A 6,000-nucleotide genomic window follows, 5' to 3' on the forward strand; every position below is an offset into this window, starting at 1 on the left:
TCAGCTTGGCGTTTTTCTTCCAGCCTTCTCAGTTTCTGTTCTTTAACTTTGAGAAGCGATTGTCGATTCGATAGCAGTCCCTATTCCGAAATTAACTAAGAACCAACTATGCCCTAATTCTTTACTAATTTTTCTTTTTACCCATATACTACCCGTAACATTTTTTCCATATTTCTTTAATTGACTTTTAGTTTTTGTTGCAGTTATCATCGTCCTTACAAGCCTGTCATTTACTTTGCTACCCCTTCGCAAGGTCTTAACTGAATATTTTCAATGACACACTACTCCTAAACTTCACGTTCACCATAGGTATCTCCAATTAGTTTTGCAAATACCAAGTTCATTTTCATATCCAAGCCACGGACTCTATCGGAGAATCACGTTAACGTTTGGACCTTCCGGGGGTAGGCGAGGACCCTTCTCATGTTTGGCTTATTCCTTTTAAGCATCTAAGGCTTCCATTTACATTCTATTCAATTATTCACATTCTAGCTGTATGAGGAACTTAATTTGCCTATAAGGGGTCAAATTGAGCCAAAAAGCCACCTACAGACCTACTTCCATGATAAGCTCATATCACTGCCAGTTTCCACTGAGCCTACTTTTCTCGAGTCTGATTGAGTTTCTATTATTAGCTAATTAGCCCATTAGCTCATTAATTGCTCATTAAGTTTCCCCCCAAATATAATCAGAGCGACCGATTCTCATTTCCAAAGGGTTGGGACTGCCAAATGCGGCATTTTCCGTTCTTAATCTCGAGATTTTCTATGAGATTTCGGTCACAAACGACTAAACGTTATTCAAAGGTCAATCTATTTTATTTAGAAGCCCAATTTTGTCCTACATAGGAAGCTTCATCCGTATCCTAATAACACTTCCCAAATCATTCCATTCCTCAGGTCCATTATCATTTTCGGCGGTAAAAGGCCATTGAAAACGGATGGAGTGGCCCGAGTGGTTTCATTCACAGGATTTTTTTGGAGTTTCTATAAAGTATCTATTGCTGCCATAAAATCAATTGCATAGTTAATTACTTTGCGCAGCTTGCCTTTTTCCGCTCTAAGGGGTGTTTTTCCCAAGTGCTATTGACTTCCGGCCCAACCGCTGGATTTTGCTTAACTTATAATACAAGATGTCCCCTGTCACTAACTATCATATATAAAAATTTCGACTCCCTGCGTGCAGTGGGATTCGAGAAGTGACTTCTGGAATTCGGGTGGTTATTTATTTGCTGAGGGACATAACACCGGGAGTAGGAGTTTATGTGTTCTGGGTTCCAAACTTGAGCTTCCCTTAACTAGGTTTTTAACATAATAAGTTTTGGTCACATTCCGAATGCTAGTTATTGAATTTTTCTGGGGTTTTTTCACTTTTGAAAATCGTTATAATTTGCCTCAAAATGGTCCGATGGTTCGGGGTTTTCACTTGCCCAGCTCAAATCATCTCTAGTAATCGTCCTATGAGTTTCATAATTTTATCTTCCTTATTCGTCTTTTGGAGGTGTAGACTAATCTTATTACACTTGGTTTTCCACCAAAGGATGGATTTGTTCTTTGTAGATTCGAAACACATCGCACTTGAGTAGTGTATGTTGGAGCTGAAAAGGGATTGAGAATTGAGATATGGAATAGTTTTTGCCATGTTTTAAGATACGAGATTTGACATGGTAAGTTGGCACGTTTCAAAAAGTTTTTGGCGCTCGATTTCCCCATGTTTTAAGATAGTGTATAGTTTTTTTATGTTTTAGTGATAGAAAATCAATGGATAAAAATAGAGAATATTTTTTCCAATTTGATAAGTTAGGTTATAGCTTTTAGATGTCAAGATTGTAAGTTTCAGATCGTAAGGTTCAAAAAAAACTTTCAAAAAAATTTTTGGTGCCCGTATTTTCGGTGTGTTAAGATGAATTATAGATTTGTTCATGTATCAAGATTCGTAATAAAATTTTTATGTTTAAGGATGTAGTATAGAATTTGTAATGTTTTAGGATGCAATATTTTTGTATCAAGATACAAAAACGGTAAGAAAATTGAGTTTTTGGTGCACTCAAATTTTTGGTCACTTTTATCGTATTTGTGAATTATCACTGAATGTTGAATGTTAAGTATGAAATGAAAACCGCATTTTAACATCCCGTGACAATAATTACAAAGATTTGTTCATAAAAAACTTGTTTTATCAATAGCAAGACTCATATTGGCTGAAACTATGCTGAAACTATGCTGAAATCTAGCCGAAACGTATCTGAAACCTCCGATATCTCGAAAAAAATTTTGAAAAAGATTTTGTTCACAACAGACTTGGCAACTGTCCAAAATTCCCCATTCAACACCTTTCAAATGTAAATTTAAAAAATTTTCTTATCGAGGTAAACGTAAACTTATTTAACAAAACCAATTCTTTTGATCTCTATTCGCAATGATCATTAAAATTTGTTGAAAAAAATTCAAAATTTGAATTCCTTTCGTTTTTTGTTAAAAATTAAAATCAAAAATTATTCTGAGAAGTTTCAAAAATTGTGCTAAATTGACATAAAATACCATTTTATCCAAGTTTTTATCACATTAATCATCCCGATAACTGAAAAAAAAAGAAAAGCTTGGAGGAAATTTCAGAGATGATTTTCAAAAGTTACAAGTAGTAATTGACAAAACTCATTCAGTTTCGGTAGTACACCTTTTTTCTCAAATTCCATGATTTTTTTGGCGTATTTATCTGTAGTAGTACTGAATCGATCTTGGTAAAATTTAAACCCAAGCCTAGAAGTGTTTGGTTATATTTCAACCAAAACTTCTTCGTAATGGTTCATAATCTATCTTTTGCTTCTTTAACATAATTTATCATGGTTCTTCCAAAAAAGTCTCAATTTTTAGGTTAGTTCATGCTCTATGTTTTATATAGTTTCTATTGAATAAATTAAAATCAAATTTGCATGTTATTTTGCAATTGGAGATTTAAAGGGAAACAAAATCAATTGAACGCACGATTTGCTGACAGAGGTAAAAAGTGAACCTCAATTATCTGAATATCAATTTGAATTGATAAACAGTTTTTTTTCTGGCAGATCAAATCATGTAAAACAATATTTGAGGCCAATAACTATCAATTTTTAAGCAAAATATTTATAAAGCACCTTTTTAAATCTTTATTTTTGTCCAAAGTAAATCAAAATTGGTTACCAGAGAGCAAGTTGGAGCCATTTAATGCGTTCGAAATAAAAGTTGTTTGATTGTTTTTCGAAGTATTTTCTTCAGCAGGCCTTTCTTGAGAGTTTTTTTTAACGGAATTACAAGTTGAAATACGCAATGCAACTTAGTACTGACTTTGATAATTTTTTATAATTCTACCAAAAAAGTTCTTCATGAAAATTGTTTGGGAAAAAAACTGAACACAAAACTGCACCGCTTGTTTATATGTAAAGTGTTGTAATTTATATACCTTAAATCAGTTTGATTCAAAAAAATACTGTTGTAACTCCTAACGTTTCAGATAAACTAAAATTGAGATAATGCAGAGCAAAAAAAGTTATTTTTATGAAGTTTTTTTAAATCGTTTTTGTCAAATGAGTACCGATTAATTCTTGATAGATCTATTTTATTTTTGATAGATCTATCAGTTATTTTAAAGAAATTCCAGCAAAAAAAAAAACTTTTTTTTCTAAAAATTTTTATACAAAAGTCTTTTTATGTTTTTTTTTATACAGAAAATTCGAGAAACGTAGGTCTTGAATGCAGATTTTTGATTTTTGATTTGTCTAGTATCTTCCAGAAAAACTCTTTTGCAAGACGTTATAGTCTATTAAGGAGCTTTACTGAAAAAACTCCATCAATTTAATGTGGAAAGCAATTTTATCTCCATTAAAATCTCTAAAAAAACTTTCAGAATTCATCAAATAAAAACTGAATACAACATTTCGGAGTCTCAAAACTCCACTTACCATCTCCAACTTAAAACAATTTTGAATGAAAATAAACTTACAAATTGAACTTTTGGTAGAATTTTGTATCTTTTGAATTTCTAATCCAAAGCAAAATTAGATCCACAAAGGCTCCTTTGCATGGACCTTGCGGAAAAACAATCTCTGAACTTTCAGAAGTCATTTTAAGCTTGAATCAAATCAGAAGTCAATCAAATTTTTAGAGTTTTCACTTTTTCTATGATCGTTTCCAAAAAATTCTATTGATCGTTAAAAAATCATGAATCTCAATGCATCCTTTTATCTGCTTGGGAAACGCATTACTCCATTAACTTTCAAATATACTGAATTAGTGAAAGTTTGAACTTGACCACCAATCAGAACAGTTCGATTAGTCGATGTTTTGAAAATATAAAAAAAACTTCTATTTTCACAAAAAATTAAATCTTTCATACATTTTCACTCATTTGTTTATAGAATCACTTCAATCATAAGCTTAACAGAACAAAATTTCCATAGGTATCTTACTTTTGCGGTCAATATTGTGGAAAAAATTGTTTTAGATCGATTTTTATCGAGACTTTCACGACAAATTGAACTATATTAATGCTTGAGTTAATTTTTCTGTCAGCTATTTCCTTTGAACAAAAACAAAAGGTCAAAATACAAAAACATTTACGTGAAATTTTATTGCGTAAAAGTTGCTTTAAAGCTGTTTCAAGTTAGCCACATTAATATGTTGTGTTGGCCATTTTTTTTCGACAATACATATATCACAATTTACTAAACTAATTTTACTAAATATCACATTACTTAATCTAATTTTCCCATTGCATTCTAAACTCAAGTTTTTCGATTTTTTTTTACAAAAATATCCTTTCCCTGGAATGTGTCAGTTTTTTCAACGTGCGTGCGATGGTAAAGATATTTTCGACAAGAGTAGTAAACAAGGATGGAGTGCTTTTCCTGATATGAACATTCAGTTGCTCGCTGCTTTATCCATAAAAGATACAATTCGTACACATTAACGCCACAGCGCTTACGATGTCTTGACGCTGGTTAGCGAGTGTATTCTCTGACACATGAAAAACATGCTAATCTTTCGCTTCTAATCAGTGACGGCATCTCATTAAGTAAAGAAAGATTAAAAAATCTACAACAGTTAGATATAAGAAATCCTAACCATTGTAGTTGGAGGCTTACATTTACTTTAAAATGCCCCAAAGTTAAAAGAAAAAAAGTGTAATGTCTTAACCAATTAGTTTTAATGTAAAGAAAATCCAATTGATATAACTCGGGTTTGCTATAGCTAAACAATGACTCAATCAGAATCGAGCTTTCCTCTACTATGGAGTTTTAGACAATTTTGATATCAACCAATCAGAAAGGAGCACTACTTCTTATGAAACTTTTACAAATTTTGATATCAAGCAATCAGAACTGAGCTTTTTTATCGTGGAATTTTCAACAGTTTTTATATCGACCAAACAAAATTGAGCCTTAACTAATATGGTGCCTTAATTCAATAAAAATCAGGTATATAAAGCTTTCATTATAAAATATATTTTAACCAGTTTGATATCAACCGATTAGAATGGAGCTTTCGTCTTGAAAACTTTATTGTTTCTTATTTTAACTTTCATTTGATAGAAATAGCTGATATAATTTTCATCAAAGATTTTTTTGTCTAAGGAATTTCAAAGCCAATAACAATGATTCACTCAAAATTTTAAGATTTTCCTGATTGTCTTCAACTTTTTTGTTTTTTAGAGTTTTCTGTTTTCTTTTATTGTTATCTAAACTTTTATCACTCAACTTGACTCAATTTTTGCAACTGAGAAAATTTTAAAATATTCTGGCCTTATTTTTTGTATCTTTTCCGTCTTTCTGTCAAGTTACTGGTGTTCTTGTACAACAAAAACCTGTTAAGACTCTTTAACGTCATCACTCTATCTTTCTTATTTTTGTGCTGAAACCTGGTGATAACCTTGAGAATACTTTTAGTGGAGATTTTTTTCTAGGTAAAAGACAATTTAAAAAAAGTTTATTGTAACCATCAACAAAATCTTCTGTTTTAATTTTTT

This window comes from Symsagittifera roscoffensis, chromosome 10 (assembly GCF_963678635.1).
Source record: "Symsagittifera roscoffensis chromosome 10, txSymRosc1.1, whole genome shotgun sequence".
Lineage (NCBI taxonomy): Eukaryota > Metazoa > Xenacoelomorpha > Acoela > Convolutidae > Symsagittifera > Symsagittifera roscoffensis.